Below are 13950 nucleotides of genomic sequence, written 5' to 3'. Positions count from 1 at the left end.
ATACATGCCCACCAGTGGAATCTCTGACTCCCAATGTAGAGATGTAGTTAGTGTGGGAAACAAGGAAGTTTTGTTTCCACAGAGTCATGACCTAGGATGGTCAGGTAAAAGGTCAGAAACTATTGCACAGACCTGATGAGCTCCTATCAGAGAGGAGAACATGAAGTCACATGGCCAGAGATCAGGGGCCTGGGAGATTCAAAGTTTGGAATTGTATAAGAAGCTTGCCTTATTCTGACCTTGTAGTCTTCCAATAGCCATGCTGGAGACCACCTCTTCATTCAAAGGAATGAATGTAGAAGGCCTTCCCTTCTCTGAACTCCATTTTAATCAGTTTTTCTTGATACATTTTTGTGTGTCAGGTTCGTCTCTAACAGCCCTTCTCCATTCATTTTGAACCCCAGTCGTAACACTGAGGGGGCGTTTCTTTTAGAGTCATTGGCTCTCTCCAGATTCTGAAGGATGAAGGCAAGGAGGGTGAGTATTTAGGCAGTCAGTCACTTAATCTTTTGAAACTATGAAGGTTTCTGTCTGGGGAGACTGGCAATGCCCTGTCAACATCCTTAGGTCTCTGCCTGGATCAAAAGCTTCCTCTTACAATATTGGCATATTTTAAGCAAACCCGGGGAGAGCAGTTGTAATTTCAAAACTCTTTGTAGAACTTGATGTGCTTTTCCTGGTGTATAGCCAGGATGTGAGTGGGATAGCAGAGTATCCATAGGCTCAGACCATCTGCACGTGGGGGAGGTTACCTCCTCCCCCTCATCTGATTTAAAAGCTAGAATGAGACTGGGAGAGCTTGGCTGGAGGGCCTGGGAGGAGGAGGGGAGCCAGAAGGTGGCATTTCAGCTCTTTAAGGAAGCAGAGTAAGAAAATAAGGGAAAAGGCTGTTCAGAGCTGAGAATGGCCAACCACGTGTTCCCTCAAGGGAAGTTTTCTTTTAAGTAGCAAGAGTATTTGAATGAAGAAAAAAAGGCTAAAATGTTTCTCATTAGTGATTCTAAATCCAGATTTGACATGATTCAAGTTAAAATCTGTCCTGAAAGAACACAGAGCAGCATCAGAGAATGCTCTTCCTATCAGGATTAAGCAGAAAAAGATATTGTTACTTGGCATTTATGATTGTAAAGTGCTTGGCACAAGCATGGGTATAAGCAAGATACTACAGTATAATGTAATGCTTATAATTTTTAAATTTGGATTTTGTTATATATGGATTAGGGTTTTAAAAAGATGTGATAGAAATTTGATAATGTGAAACTTATTTATAAATAAGCAGTGAAAATGCTGATGTTTGCTATATAATGGTAGATTTAACCTCTTTTCTTTGTTTAAGCTGGAGTGGGATTCCAGTCCATAGAATTAAAAAGTGATAACTTATGAGCTATCTTGATAGTCTTATGGTTAACTTCGTTGAAATAGCTCAATCCAATTTGAGATGACTCAAAGGATATCTGAAAGGATACCAAATCAATATTTGCTTGCTATTTAAGACTATGGTACTAAGATTTACCATTGTTTTAAGCTCTGATTACAGGAATAAGTTGTCTGAGTTATCATAAAACCAACTGACACAGACTGCAGGCTGAGATATTTGGGAGAACTTTGAAGACGCTTAAGCCCTGCTTTCAGCACCTATTGACCACATGATTCACTGTCAGAGACTGACTCATTCCTGGAATCGAGCAGAGCTAAGGAAGTCTTTCCTTCTGTTAAGACATATGACATTGTCCCTCTTCTTCTTTTATAGCAAAATCTCTATCATCAAATAGTTATATTAAAAAATTATCAGGTGATAGAGTGTGCCCACATGGTGGTAAGGAGATGATTTGCTGTGCAAGGTGATGTGGAAATGCATTCACCTGAATGGGTAATGGCTTATTTTAAGTTTTAAGTAAACTTAAATAGTTTAAATTTTTAAGTAATCCATCTATATCTTGTTATATTAGGAATTTTATTGTCAAATTAATGATGTATTGGATAAAAAACTTATGAATTCTGCATGAGACTTTCTTTCTTATAGAATTATTATTGAGAAAAATGAGAATCCTTGAAAGTAGATAGATACTGTTGACCTGAAAACTTGATTAAAGCAAAGGCAACAGGCTAAATGCATACATTTTATGATTTAATTAATTAATTGATCAATTCCCTATTAAAGATAACGGTAACATAATGCATTATGGAGCCAGAAATGTTCTGGCTACCCAGTGCAGAAATCTTCCGGCTTATATACATTTTGCCGTGAGAAAGAAACTCTCCTAATTAAGCAAACCATAAATTCAGTAAGACAGGACAATTAACAAAGCAATGTCAGTTGGGCCTTGTGATTCCAGGCTGTGTAAACATATAGTCTCTGTGACCTACAATAAGAAAATCCCACCAGGCTTCCTGTCCTAAACAGGTACTCGAAATAGCTGACACAGGAAAGGGTAAACAGAGTTTCAATTGAAATTACGACCTAAGATGTCTATATTTTCTTTACCATTAATATGCCATAACATAGTATATGTCTACAAATACTAAGATATGGAAAATGTCCCGTTATTCAAGATAGTGTCTTAGGTTAGAGGTCTCCCAAGGAATGTAGAGTCAGCCTTGGCTGGCTTTTGCTGACATAGGAAGAGGCATTCTCTGAGTTTGCTTCAGAGAGAACAAAGAGATTATTCCAAAATTTTATATTAAACATTATCAATACATAGATAGATATACACATATATTTTTATATATGGGTGTGATTTGCAAGCCTGTTTCATTTAAGGATGTAGTAAGTATGTTAAAAAGTTTATTTCTGCTATTCAGAAGGAAGTTTTGACTAAAATTGTTTTTGCTATCAATCAAGCATTTACAAAAGTATATTTGTGAAAGGAAGCTTGGTAAATGTTGCAAAGGCCTTGGTTTTAGATCTTTTCTGGTAATTTTTGTCATTTAGGTTCAAGAGGGTTGTGTGATAAATTGTAAACTGTTCTTAAGAGAAGAAAATATTTGTTGCATGAAAAAATGTTTTGCAAAATCTTTTGTATGATTTTTGAAAGGCCTACCAAAATTTATATTTGTAAGCTAATTTATTACCTAAAGGTTTTGTGGGCGTTGGAAAATAAAGGACAAGATAATGCAGACCAGGAGTTTTATGACTCCAGGAAGCTCTGTATTATATTTAAGGCAGCCTCATGGTGGTCTTCTCATTCACCTTCAAAGTCCAGTCTTTATTACAGAAGGACTTCTTGAGATCTAATCTGAACTCAGAACTGTTCAGAGAAAAGATGTTAACTCTTTCCTGTTGTAGAAGGAAAGGAGGGGCGCTAGCCCCACCCTGGGCCTCTGAGCCTGGAAAATGTGCCTACATGTAAGCCTCCTCTCTCTCCCTCACCTTTTCTCTCCCTGCAGTTGGGGTCATTCTCCAAGCACTTGGGAAGGCCTGGAGGTGCCTTTTGGGCCTGACCTCTCAGGTCCCATTAGAGCAGACAGTTCCAAGTCTGTCCTACACTTGTCCTGACATTCCCAGGCTCTGGGTCCAGCAGTTGGAGGCCATGGACCTTGGCACACCTTCCAAAACCCTATCTAGAAGGGTAAGTCCAATTCTCTGGTCACTAGGGAATTGGGAAAACTGCAGGTGCTCCCTTCCCTCTATACCCCAATATTCCCTGTCGCTATGCCCATGCCTGCAGGATCGCCCTTCTCTCCTGGCCTGCTGGCCACCAGATCCTTGCATCTGGACTCAGCAGGACTTCCCTGAGAGTTGCCCCTAAGTTAGCAAAAAATCGTGAATTTATGGATAATAATCTTTCCTTTCAAAAGTGCTAAGAGTATTGGGTCTTATGTTTGCCCATGATATGATTATACTTAAAAGACATTTTGAACCAACTTGGTTTCCATAAATTCTCATCTTTAAGGTTTCCAGCTAATTTATTTTATGAAAATTTAGTCATTATTTCTTTTAGCAGTGTGATGAATTGTGAGCTTTCTTGTGGAAAGGGAAATACTTTTTACAAAGAAATGTTTTGCAAAATCTTTTTGTGTGTGATTCTAAAGGCCTACTAAATTTCCATTTCTAGGCTAATTTGTTGCAGTTTCTTGATACTGATAACAATTATATCCAAACCTACTGTGAGTTTTCTAAGTTTCACTCCTAGGTTTCTTGTGTTCTTGGATCAGCCTTAAAGGGGTGCTTTCAGAGAAAGTCACTTCTTTCATGTTGCAGGTATTCTAAGAAAGGGCACTCTCATGGATGTCAGTCTGAAAGGTTCAATTCCCCACTAAATTTTTAAGGGGTGAACATAGAGGTGAAAAGTTAGAATCTTGGCAGATTCTGGAGGTTTTGTCATTGATCATGAAGGAATTTTGAAACACCTCCTTACAATCCCAGTCCTTCCCTTCCCTTGAGTCTAGAGGGTATATCATGAAAGAGTTTCACCCTTCCGCCCCCCATATGCAAATTCACCTTTCCCCAACTGGACTGGGAGACTCAAAGTTTGGAATTCTGTAAGAAGCTTGCCTTATTCTGACCTTGTTCCAATAGCCATGCTGGAGACCACCTGTTCATTCAAAGGAATGAACGTAGAAGGCCTTCCCTCCTCTAAACTTCATTTTAATAAATTTTCCTTGCTACCTTTTTGTGTGTCAAGTGCGCCTCTAACATTAGTCTCTTCAAATATTTCCATTTTTTCCCCAGAATACCTGGAACAATTCACTTCTCCACCAACAGGGTACCTTTTACTTTTCCCATCTTCTTTGTTCTAATATGGTGGCTCTGGAGGAAAACTCAGTTGTTTGGAACTGGATTTCTCTAATAATTAGTGGTCACTGGGTAATAGGACAGACTATGGGCCTGGAGTGAGGAGGACTCATCTTCCTGAATTCAAATCTGGTCAAAAACATGAACTAGCTGTATGACCCTGGGCAAGTCACTTAACCCTGTTGGCCTTAATTCATTGGAGAACAAAATGACAAACCACCCCAGAATAGATGCCAAGAAAATCTGGTGGAAAATACTGGTGTGAGGTAGTCCAGGGTAAGGGATAATCAGTGTTGAGCTGTGAGAATACAAAAAGAGGCAAAAGACAGTCCCTGCCTTCAGGCAGCTCACAGTCACATGGGGAGACATCATAGAAATGCTTACAAGGCAAGGCATGTAGAGGATAAATGGGGAATAACAGAGGGATGAAGAAAGATTAGAGAAGGCTTTGTTAGCAGCAGGGATTGTAGCTGGGACTTAAAGGGAGCCAGGAAGGTTAGTGGTCAGAGCAGAGGAGAGAGAGTGTTCCAGGCACGGGGAACAGCTAGAGAAAATGCAGGGAGCTGAGAGCCAGAGAGTCTTGGGTGTGAAATCTCCAGGGGAGAAGTGTCACTGAATGGAAAAATACAGGTCTGGGAGAAAGGTGTAAGGAGACTGGAAAAGTAGTAGAGGGATAAGTTATGCAGTATTCTGTATGACAAACAGAGCATTTTGTATGTGTTCCTGGAAGAAATAGGGAGCCAGTGGAGTTTATCGAGTGGGAATGCACTTTAGGGCTAGAGCAGAATGGACAGAGACTAAAGGCAGGCAGACCCCCTCCCTCTGCTACTATTGTGATAGCCCAGGGGTGACATGATGGTGTTTTGTTGGAAGTTGAATGAGAAACCTTAAATTGAAGTACAAATGTGAATGAATGTTTCAAATTCATTATTGTATTAGGCAGAAAGGGGCCTGGGTAAGTGGGGAAGGGAGCAGGCTACAGATCTTTGTCTCCTTCCAGGCATAGAAGAATACCAGAGATCTCAGGCGAGTCCCAAATCTGATTCAGTCAGGGGCAGGGGTGGGTCTGGGATCAGTTCCCCCAGCTGAAAGGAAGGAGAGGTCTTTGCTTGGAGACATCTCTGTATTATTGGGGCTGTGGCAGTAGCACTAACCCCAGGTCATGTAACTAACCCAGCCTGGGTAAAGGGAGCTTTGGACATTTTCCCCCACCCCAACCCCCTTCCCACACACCTGGGCTGGGAGGAGGTGGGGCAGGGAGGAGCCAAGTTTAACCTTGCCTGGCTGGGGAAGGCAAAGGGGTGGAGGGACAAGAGAAAAATTGTGGGAGTCAGGGAAGACTGTAGGATTGATTACAGGGAGCAGTTACTATCTCTTCATTCAGTTCTCTAGCCAGATCCAGAAGACATCAAAGGACCTGCAGTCTTTGGCCAGAGAAAGTAAGTCTGGGTCTCAGGTGCCCCCCCCCCCCCCCTCCCCCCCGCCCCAAACCCTCTCAGCAGCCCTGTGGGTTATCCCCCCTCCCCCCACCTCCTGTGGTAGTCAGAACACAACAGGATCAGGAAAGGAAACATTTTTCAGAATCCCTTAAGTGTCATGTTTCCATAATGGGAAACTGACTGGTAGAGGTAGGGAAGAGGACCTGGGTTCAAATCGAGCTTCTCAGGTCCCCCTACTAGACTCTATACGGTACTTTACATGCGTGATCTCTTTTGAAGCTGTCAGCCTGAACATTTGGTTAAAGGAGGCAAACAGGTTAGGTGATATGAAAATTGATATGGTTTATTCCCTTAAAGCTAGCCAAAGATAGGGAATTTGTATGCACAAAGAATGACTAGGCTTACTTCTATAAGTTTTAGGATAATCCCAACTCAGGGTCTCTATGTGGGTGTGATTTTTAAGCCTGTTTCATCTAAGGATATATTTATGTATGTTAATCTGGAGGTGTATGCACTATCATATTAATTCTGTAGCAACTAGGAATTTAGTTTTGTGTGGGTCAGAGACCACTGACTCCCATAAAAATCAGAGACTTCTCAAGGTAGAAGCAAAGCAGCAAGATTTTATTACGATCACACAAGAAAGGGCATCTCCTCTCTCATAAGTAATCAGGAGGGTGAGGCAATTAGAGAAGGCAGAAAAATAGAGATTATACAGCCCTAACACAGATCCCACCCCCTGCTGGCCTTTTACTCCCATTGACTGGGAGGCAGGCTCACAATCTAAATGTGACATGTGCCCCTGTGAATAGGGGACAAAGTAGCAGTGGAATAACCAATAGACGTTATGTTGATGTGGATGTTGATGTGGCACCCCAAGGGGGGGTAGTTTAAATTTTGTATTCCCAAAAGTCACATGATTTCTCAGAAACCAAACCTTAGACCTAATCATTACTAAAAGCCTTTTGTTAAGCAGTGAGAAGTCTTCACTAACTTCATTCCATTCAATCTTTTCTCTTATTTTTATACCTTTGAAGACTTCTCATACCGTTGTTGATACATAGCCTCAGCTATCATATCCCCTTCCTTCTCCAGGCCATCAGGACTGTGCTATCCCTCCTGATCCAATGGTACCCAGCCCTGTTTCTTGAGCACCATGAGTCTTATTGATCCCTCAGCTTTCCCTTCTAGCCTAATCATTTTGGACAGAGCATCCTCCAGGGGAAACAGAGAGATGTGTAACCCCTATACAGATAAAAAGACCTAGAATGAAAAAGATTAAGCCCAAAACAATCAGTAATAACAAACACCCTATAAACTTCCAATACTTGTTCTTTCATAGACTATATGACCACCTCTTAGGTGGTCTTTTCTGGAAGTGCAGCTTCATCCCTTCAGATCCTAGTGGACTTCACAGTCCACTTAGTAGGAGGAGTCACCAGGCTCTTTATTCTAGTGTGATGAGTCCTGGAAGGTTCCCTCCCAATATTGGGTGAGTTCCTCTTCCTTCCATGTCCAAATCAACACCCAATCACCAGGTTGTAATCAATGTACAGGAAATCCCAGACGAAGAGTTTGGGCTATCAAACCTTAGTTCTGCAAGACATGAATATGCTAATATAATAAAAACAATTGTACCTAAATTAATTTACTTATTTAATGCCATATCAATCAAACTGTCCAATAATTTTGAAGGAGAGATGAGTTCATTTTATGGTTGAACCCTCACAGTTGAAAAAATTCTAATTCCATTTTCAGGCTCTAGGTAAAAACGGAAACAGCAAATAATATAAAGTGAAAGAAGATTCCTTTCTCATAGAAAAGTGTATTTAAGCCTGGTCATTCTTCCATCAGGCAGTCAGAGGTTTTCCTTCTGGCTCCATGGCCATGTAACCACTAGCTTGAAGGGAATAAACAATATGCATTTAGCCTGTTTGCCTTTTTTAACCAAACTTCCAGGTTGACAAGTATTATGGTTAAAAACAGCTGCTACCATTGCTTTATGATTGCTTGCAATTGTTCAAGGAATATATTCCTTCACTGTATTATTTAATGATAGAAAGACAAAAGTAATTATGTAGGGAAAGAGGGGATCTTTGTTCAGCAAAAATGTCATATTTTATGGCCTGGGATTGGAGATTCAGCTAATGCATAAGAGAGATACTGACACTATTTAATGAAAATAAATGATTTCAGCATGCTGCTAGATTTGAAACCACTGAGCATCAGGGGTCAGGAGGCAGACTGATGGATATACAAGAGAGGGGAGACATCTCTTAAATATTTGGATACATGGGAGGGCTCATCTATTCAACCTGCTAAATGAAGAACAGATGTTCAGCCAATGCACTTGGCATTCAGTGCTCTTCCATTTCATTTTTTCCATTTTGGGCAGAATGACATGATTGACTTTTTTAGAAGTTCTATTATTTGAGTCTCTTTCATGTAGATAAAAATCTCATTTCACTTATTTGTGAATTATCTTCTGAATTATCTTCTATTTATAATTTGTATTTCAGTTTAGCTTCCTTTTTTCTGGTATTGAACTTTTGAGCAATTAAAGAATTTACTAAAATTTTCCTGATTTTAGATTCCCAAGAATTTAGAAAACTCTCTTTTCACTAGGTGTTCTGAGTCATGATTCTTGATTGCATTGTTTTTAATCATAGGATGAACAATCATTAGAGGAAGGCCATGCTTTTCTTCATTGATAATTTCTGTTATTGACCTGAAAACTTGGTTAAGAAAAGGCAACAGGCTAAATGCATACATTTTATGATTTAATTAATTAATTGATCAATTCCCTATTAAAGAAAATGGTAACTTAATGCAATATGGATCCAGAAAAATGTTCTGGCTACCAATACAAAGAATTGGGCAGCCTTAAATCTGTTTTAGGACAAGAAGTGTTCTGTGTCCTTCAGATGTATGATCTCCATAAGTGATTAACTAGACCATTAGAAAGGAATTTCTTAATTGCATAGGTTGTAAATACAATAAGATAAAATTTGACAAACTTTCAAATAGAAATTACGAGCTAAGATGTCTGTATTTTCTTTACCATTAACATGCCATAACATAGTATATGTCTGCAAATATTAAGATATGGAAAACATCCCATTATTCAAGAGAGTGTCTTAGGTTAAAGGAATGCAGAGTCAGCCTTGGCTGGCTTTTGTTGACATAGGAAGAGGCATTCTCTGAGTTTGCTTCAGAGAGAACAAAGAGATAATTCCAAAATTTTATATTAAACATTATCACTGTCTTGGATTGATGGGGTTCAGACTCTGGGAACCTCCTTGAACCCCCCCCCCTTGAATCTTCCCCCTTAATCTGGCCTTTCATACTCAAACCTGTTGCCCTTGGCCTGGCTTGGCCTTCTATAGTCTGTTACCTCTTGCTTCCCACCCAGGCCCTGCATTGGCTCCAGCTGTTTCCCACCCTTGATTACAGTTGCCACTGTCTCATCAAAATCCTTCTTAGACCCTCTTCCCAGACTACTAGACCCCCTCTAGATCTTTTCCACAGCTTTCTGTATATAATAAGTTCCAACTTGTCTCCATGGAGGTGCTCAGATTGAATCCAGCTCAGACTCTGTCTAGCTTAGATTCTATCAGGCCCTCTTGCAAGCATCACAAATGCTTAGACTCTTAAGAGTCATCCCAATAGGGGGAACCTTTAATAAACTTTGTTTTACTTTGGCTGGAAGAAGTCTTGCGTCGAATTCATTAGGTAGGACCGGGCATGCTGGTATTTTGCATCCCAAACCTCAATGTAGTTTCCCAGACCTCAACAGGATTCTTAAGTTGTTCTTATCAGAAACCCTTGTACATCTTTTTGCTTTCCCATCTTTACTAGCTGTGTGACCCTGGACAGGTCAATTAAGTGTGTTGGCCTTAATACACTGGAGAAGGAAATGGCAAACCACAGGAGAATAGTTGCCTAGTAAACCCCGTATATAATATTGGGGTGCTGTGGTCCCTCTGACAAGGTGTAGAGTTGGTAGAGCAGGTGCAGGTGTGAAAGGATTCACTTAGACTTCCTGTAGCCATTGGGAGCTTTATTTTACATGAAAAAGCAGCAAGGGTCTCCCAGCAAGAAAGTGAGACCCTGATATTTGGGGGAGTTGTGCTTTTATAGAGGTTTCAGAGGGGTGATGGAACTCTAGAGATTTTTATGGAGGTTAAAACTGAGGCACAGGATGAGGAATATGGATGACTGGATAGGAGAGGCAAGATAAGGGAAACAGGAAATTTTTGACCCAGGATGGGGGGAGACAAGGTCAGGATAAGGGGGAAGTGTTACAGTTTAAGAATTTAAGGACAGGGCAGGAGGATAAAGGTTAAAGAACAAAGGAGGCAGGGGACACAGGATGTAAGAGACAAAGGCAATTCCTTTGGTACTGGTTCAGCATAATGGGGGAAGGACTTTAGGGCTCCTTCAGGTTACAGAATAAACTAGGGGCTACACAAAGTACTGGAAAAGCAACTCTTAATATTCTTTTTAGCCCTCAGGGCACTGTTTGTAGCTGCACCACCCAGGGTAAGGGAGAGTCAAAGGAGACTGAAGGATGACCAGGTCCCAGGCACAGTGCTAAGCACAGGGATACAAAGAGGCAAAAGACGGTCCCTGCCCCCAGACAGGTCACTAGCAGGAGGAGAAACCACGTGCAAATGGTTACAATGTGAACTATTTAGAGGATAAATAGGACATAACTAACATTGGAAAGAAGAGGGTTGGAGAAGGTTCCTGTAGATGGAGGGATTTTAAGGTGGGACTTAAAGGGAGCCAGTGAGGTCAGTGGTCAGAGCAGAGGAGGGAGAGTGTCCCAGGCTTTGGGGGACAGCCAGAGAGAATGCCGGGAGCTGGGAGGTCTTGGGAGTGAAACCTGCAGGAGGAAATGTGGGGGAGAAAGGTGTAAGAAGGCCAGAAAGGTGGGAGAGAGCCAAGCTAGGCTGGGCCCTGGATGCCAAGCAGAGCATTTTGTGTTTGTTCCTGGAAGCAATAGGGAGCCACAGGAGTTTACTGAGTGGGGGGCGGAGGACATAGTCAGACCTTTGGGGCCGGACCAGATGGGCGAGGGGCTGGAGGCAGACCGAGGTCCGGGGAGTCCTCAATCTGACTCAGTCGGGGGCGGGGGCGGGTCTGGGGTCAGATTCCCCACCTCAAAAGGAGAAGGGGTCTTTGCTTGGAGGCAGCTCTGCATTATTGGGGCGGGGACGGCAGCTCTGAACCCAGGCCACTCAACTGACCCAGAGAGCCTTGGATGTTGCGCCCGCCCCCTTTAATCCACCCCCCCAACCCCGGGCTGGGAGGAGCCAAGATTTACCTGGCCTGGCTGGGGAGGCAAAGGGGCGGAGGGAGGAGGGATATAAATCCTGGGGACTCCAGTCTCTCCCTTCCCCCCGCTCTGTAGCAGGACCCAGGAGACGTCCAACAACCCGGAGTCTTTGGCCAGAGAAAGTAAGTCTGGGGCTCAAGTGCCCCCCCCCTCACCTCCTGGTTTCCGCAGCCCTACAGGGTCTGCTGTCCCCCCACTTCGGGACCAGGAACTGAAGCATTTAGTTTTAGGTCCCCCCTCCCCAAGAAATCCGCTCTTTCTCCCTAGAGAGAACTGTCCGGCAGTCTGCCCCCAACCCCAGGTTGGGAGGCTGCCTGGTAGAGTTGGGGAAGAGCTCTGCATTTGGGATCAGGACCTGGGTTCGAATCCAGCTTCCCAGGTCCCAGTACTAGGGTAGGCAGTGCTTTACATGTGACATCTCTTTGACCTTCACAAAAGCCCTGCCAGACAGGGGCTGTTCTCCCCATTCACAGATGAGGACACTGAGCTTGAGAGGGGCAGTGACTTTATCAGTCTTAGCCAGGACCTGTCTGAGGGAGGATTCTCTCAGTTCTGGTTCCAGACTCTCCACTTAGCCTTGGCTGGTAAGTCACTGAACCTCAGTGTCCTCCATAAAACGTGGGGTAGACTTGGTGATCTCTAACTAAGCCCCTTTCAGGTGTCAGATATACATGCATTTCCTCGGAAAAAAGTAAACAGAAAAAACTCCCAACTGAGGAATGTTGAGAATTGGAAGGATTTGAGAAAATGATCTTGGAATTCCCGAATAGATCTATGACCCAGGCTGGTCTCCTGGCTGTTCCTCAATGCCCCTGTGACCCTTGAGAAATCAATGACCACTGTGAGCTTTGAAAAAATCCTAGAGTGGTTTTCCATCTTCTTTTTACAGATGAGGAAACGGAGGCAAATAGCGTTAAGATACTTACCCAGGGTCACACAGCTAGTGTTTGAGATTGGAATATTTTCTTAAATCTGACTCTGGACCAGGCACTCTGTCCAGGTTAACACCTAATAGGTGCTTAATTGATATTTTTTGATTGAGTGGCCTGTTCAGCCTTATTGTCTGAGGGGGGCATGGAAATTGGTGATCTCTGAGGGTCCTCCTTATCTAAGATCTTAGGAGCCTTGGTGCTGTGACCCCTTTCTTTCTCAGCTCAGCTTTACTTCTAAGTACCCAGTGGGCAGGGACTGGGATCCTCAGAGCCAAGGAATCTGTGACTGCCTCTTAATGACTGTGGACCTGGAAGTTGGCTCTCAATTCCTCTCCCAGTGAATGACTGAATGAAAAGTCATTTATTCAGCTTGTCCTTAATCCACGCCCGTATCTGCAGTAGGAGATATAGACTCTAGCACCAGAGCAAAGATCTGCCCCCCATTAGCCTACCCCATTACAGGAGCTGGCCTTTGGAAAGCCTTTCCTGAAAATCCAAGTCTTTTTCTTTGCTGAACCCTGGACTGCAGAGGGAATGGGAGTGTGGGGGTTGGGGAATCACCCCTCCTTCTACCTCTGACCCTTGGATTAGCATTGATTGTTACAATTCACACCCCCTTCCCACTCCTCCAGATTTTGGAATTCCCTTTTTTCCACCTCCCCCCTCCCCCTCCATTCCTTCTGCACTAGTTCTTTTTAGTTTTGAAAGCCCAGATCCCCTCAGGCCTCTTTGTTTTCATTTATAAAACACACATGAGCCTACCTTTTGCTTTCTGGCCTTTGTTGGGGATCTGCTGGGACAATGAAATGCTAATGGCTCTCTCCAGACTTTGTTGCACCCCAGCCCCTCCCTCTTTCCTAGTCCCTCCCAACTCCCATCCCCAGTCCTGAGTTTTTAATTTTTTCTCTGGTCCATAGTACCATCAGTCTGTTCCTCATTGCACTTTTATTACAGAGTTCCTTTGTCTGCCAATTAATTCCTGGAGAGAGAAAAAAAAACCCGTCCTTGCTCTCGGGGAGTTTACCCTCTATGTTTAATCATGTGGGGGTTGCTACTTTGGACCTGAAAGTTTGGTTAAAAAAAGCCAACTGGCTGAATGTATATTGTTTATGCCCTTAAAGCTAGCGGTTAGTTGGTCATGGAGCCAGAAAAACTTCTGATGGAATGTTACAGGAATGACCAGGCTTAAATCTGTTTTTGGACAATCCAAGGTTGTCTGTGTCCTTCAAATTTGTGGTCTCCATGAGTGATTAACTATAACACGAGAATGGAATTTCTTAATTGGATAGGTTGTAAATATTATAAGATGAGAATTGACCAGGTGTTGATTGAAATTACAACTCAGAACATCTGTGTTTTCTTTATCACTAACATATCATGACGTATTATATGTCCACAAGACAAAAAAAAAAGCCCCATTCAAGATCGTTTCTTGGGTTAAGGGTCTCAGCAAGTATGCCAAGTTGACCCCATCTGCCCTTGTGGACATAAGAAGAGTTCTCT

The 13950-nt window shown here is 42.6% G+C and overlaps 1 protein-coding gene across 3 annotated transcripts in view; it reads left to right on the top strand.

Annotated features, from left to right (window-relative positions):
• Positions 1–393: 393 nt before the first annotated feature.
• The window catches only part of LOC140508339 (uncharacterized), a 42499-nt gene continuing 28942 nt past the window's right edge, over positions 394–13950 (top strand). For 2 of the 3 annotated variants that reach the window (XM_072616179.1, XM_072616177.1), the window contains exons 1-2: positions 394–477; positions 3388–3569. The gene's annotated coding sequence lies outside the window, so the exon portion shown is untranslated. Of the gene's footprint in view, positions 478–3387; positions 3570–3749; positions 6175–13950 lie in introns of those variants that run through there. The other variant, XM_072616178.1, reaches the window with a different exon arrangement.

The sequence above is a fragment of the Notamacropus eugenii genome, chromosome 5 (genome assembly GCF_028372415.1).
Source record: "Notamacropus eugenii isolate mMacEug1 chromosome 5, mMacEug1.pri_v2, whole genome shotgun sequence".
Lineage (NCBI taxonomy): Eukaryota > Metazoa > Chordata > Mammalia > Diprotodontia > Macropodidae > Notamacropus > Notamacropus eugenii.
This window is presented reverse-complemented; position numbering and strand designations above follow the sequence as displayed.